Consider the following 3,981-nt stretch of genomic DNA (forward strand, 5'->3'; position numbering starts at 1 on the left):
TTTGCCGCAGTGGTGACCGCACCTCAGACCACGCCATCCCTCTCAAACCCTATCTCAATCGCTTCTCCTCCCTACAACTATTCACCACCCTGCAATCCATATCCTACGTCCTCCAACTACCCTTATCCCTCTTGCCTCCACCACCCCTCCCCCCTCGTACCTCGAGCATAACCACCATCCCGACCCCACCCCATGTATGGCCCTTAACCCTTCTCGTAATCTTATGCGACTTCCCAATACCCCATCATTACCTACCCATCGTGACCCATCCCATATCACGACCTCCCACCATCAACATTGTCCATTCATTCGCCTTTCAAGTCGCCAAATAATAACTTTTTATTTCTTTTGTTTATGGAGTCATGTTATCACTTGCCTCTCAACATTGTATATCATTTTATCATACAACACATTTAATTTGAAATTTAAAATGAGAAATTGAGCAATAAAATTAAAATGGATAAAGTATTTTTGTTGCTAACACCTTATTTATTCATTATCTTTCAATATCATAATGTTATGCATTAGTTGTTAGAAATTTTTCTAAAGTCACTCTAACTTATACAAATTGAAAATAATACTAAGTATCTAAATTGATTTTTTTTATAACGTTATATTATTTATTACTCGTGATCTGATATGTTTTATGGAGTTACTTGAAAAATTTTAGTTAATTTATATTTATTTTTATATTTTTCCTAAAACCCAATAGCAGAATAAAGTAAGATATTTTCAAGGTAATGAAATATTGTCCTCCGCTTGTTTCGTTAAATGACACACTTTAATTTAAAAAAAGAATCAAAATTTGTGATTAGTAGCAAACTTACTCGTTGTAGTAGTTTATGATGCAATTTTGACAGTGACTCATTAGTTTGTAAGGAAAGACTGGTTGTTTTTTTTAAAAAAAAAATCTTGATTTAAAACTTAAGTATGTTAATATTAAAATTAATAATATGACAACGATTAGTACTAACTCAAATATTAAATATGTCAATTTCTCATTTTTATAACACCTGACACTTGTATGACTAACGAATTTGGTTTTATTATAATATATGATAATAACATGACTACAATTAGTTATAAATGAAATTTTAAATACGTCAATTTCTCATGATTATGACACTTGACACTCGTATGAATTACCGGTCTGATTTCAGCTTTAATATAATAATATATGATGACTAACAGATTTCAGTTTTACTATAATATATGATAATAACATGACTACAATTAGTTCTAAATGAAATTTTAAATATGTCAATTTCTCATGATTATAATTATGACACTTGACACTCGTATGAACTACCGATCCGATTTCAGCTTTAATATAATATATGATACGTAGTACTCTCTCTGACTTAAGAAAATATTTACATTTTTATTATTTGTGAGGAGTACTAAAATCAAAGGTAAACAATTTTTTTTTTTGGTACATAAAGGTAAACAATTTTCATTCTTTGTTACCAATCTGTTTAAATTTTCCAACCTCCTTCACAATTAGTTTTCACTATCATTTTTTCTACTCCCATTTTATCAATCTATATCTTTGGTCGATTATTTCTTTTAAAAAGTCACAATGTTGTACTCGTTAATTTATCGTAGCCGTTAATTTGATTCACCACTACTTTTAGGACCTCCATTTTGGTCGATGCTATGCATTTTATCTTCACTTATTCTTCTAAGGTAATTTCATCCTATTACAACTGTAAATAAAGGAGATCGACTTAATATATATGTCAATTAACTCAAATTAGTCGGCTTTATTCAGTCATCCCAATTTACATAGAAAATGGAAAAAACAAAATAGCATCTGATATAATGGTTGTAATAATGGTTGACAGTCTTACAAAGAATCTTAATAATAGGACATAATTACGGAAATAAATATTGAGATTAATAATAATAATTTCTTTACCATAATATTTTCCGAACACGCCCCCTTATTATGTCTTCCTAACATCACGCCACCTTCAAATCTGTTGCTATTAGGATTTTTAGTAGATAAAGTGCATTGAGGATTAAAACTATGTATGTGACCTTAATATTGGTTACTATTTCAAGATTTTATGTAGAAATGTAGAAATTATGTGTATATATAGCGAGATTTTGGGTTGATTTCATTCATTCATGCCTATATAACCCAAATGAATTATATTAGCCGTACATGATTTTTTTCAATTATTCAAAATTTTTCATAATGGATTGGAAATTCATTTGTCAAACGTGTATAGATAATTGAATTATTCAAAATATATTGCAATTGTATTTTTGGATAATACTAATATAATTTTGTGGTGATTGATTTCACCTTACATAATTACTTGATTGACTTAAATAAAGATAACAGATTAACAGGCAAGTTTTTTATATTGTATAGAAAATCTTTTCATTTTTTTATTGTTTAGAAAACAGTTTTTTTTAGATATCAAATCACGGAAATATTGATTAGCATAAGTTAATGATGTTGCCTTTTTTACAATAAGGCACAAAAATTATAGGACTTAATTTAGGTGATTATATTAGTAATTTATATTTTATAATAATTTAGTAATTAGTAAGTTATTTAGTAATGTGCAAATTATGCTGAAATTGACACGTGGCAGAAGCCATCTGCCGATGACACGTGGCAGATGGTTTCTGCTTTAATATAATATATGATTAGCTCCTCATTGCAATTAAACTCTCCATTAATCCTATCATCCCTCATTAGCACAAATTCCTCCTCTCTCTCTCTATATCTCACATTCTCTCCCAATCTCCTCTCCCACTTTTCTCTCAGAAAAAAAACACAAAAAAAAAACCAAACAAAACAATCGTCCATCAAAACAAAACAAACAAATATAAAAAACAAAAACCTCCTCTCCTCTCCTCACTCACCTACCAAACCGTCCCCACCACCACCCCATCACTGCCACCAGCCCACCACCACACGACATCCCCACCACACCCGACACCTCACCATCTCCCTTCTCCCTCACCGACAACCGTAATCGACTCGTCCTCCAGGCCTTCTCGCCGAGAGCAACAAAGAAGAACAACCGCGCCGCCGCCTCCCTCCTCCTCGGTCCTCGGCTTTCATCGTAAACGACAAAGAACAAAGGCGACGCAGTTTTTTATTTTATTTTTCCAGATCTGGGGGGTTGGTTGTAGTCGTAGGATAGTGATGGTGGTTGGTGGTGCGGCGGTCAGAAGGCGTGGTGAATGGTGGTCAAAAGGCGTGGTGAATGGCTGATGGTGGGGTTAGTGCGAGGTGGTCAGTTGGTGGTGGTGTTATTTACATATTTGTGACTTTTTTTTTTAATTTACATTTTTTATTTTTCTTAAATCTGGTTTTTTTTTTAAAAAAAAAAATTAATTTACAATTTTCTCATATCTATTTGTGACAGTTTATCAGATCTTTTTATTATTGTTTTTGTCATTTTTCAGATTTACTTTTTTTTGTTTTATTGTTGTTAAATTTTTTTTTTTTTGTTATTTGGCTGTTATTGTTATTTGTTTTGTATTGTTATTTGTTATTGTATTGTATTTTCTAATTTTTGATCTTTGTTGATTTTAATTTCTAATTTGTTATTTTTGAAATTTTTGTTAACATTTATTAAATTTACACTATATATATATATATATATATATATATATATATATATATATATATATATATATATATATATATATATATATATATATTGATGGGGCATATTTCGCACCGTGACCAAGTCAACATATTGAGCAAGGTCAAAGATATCCACAAAGAAGTCAACGGCTTAGGCGACCTAGCCGATCTGACCCATCGGCTGTCGGCTGGTCTCGGCATGGCAACTTGCCGGTAGGGCACATACCCGCGTACTCACATCCAAGACCCCTCGGCGGTGAGTCAACAGGGCCCGCCGGCCTGCCATAGGTCCCTCGGCCGAGGGGTAGATCAGTCTTTCCACCTGCTAGCCACTTGGCCACTTGGCCACTACGTGACAAAAGGTGAAA

Source organism: Silene latifolia, chromosome 3, assembly GCF_048544455.1.
Source record: "Silene latifolia isolate original U9 population chromosome 3, ASM4854445v1, whole genome shotgun sequence".
Lineage (NCBI taxonomy): Eukaryota > Viridiplantae > Streptophyta > Magnoliopsida > Caryophyllales > Caryophyllaceae > Silene > Silene latifolia.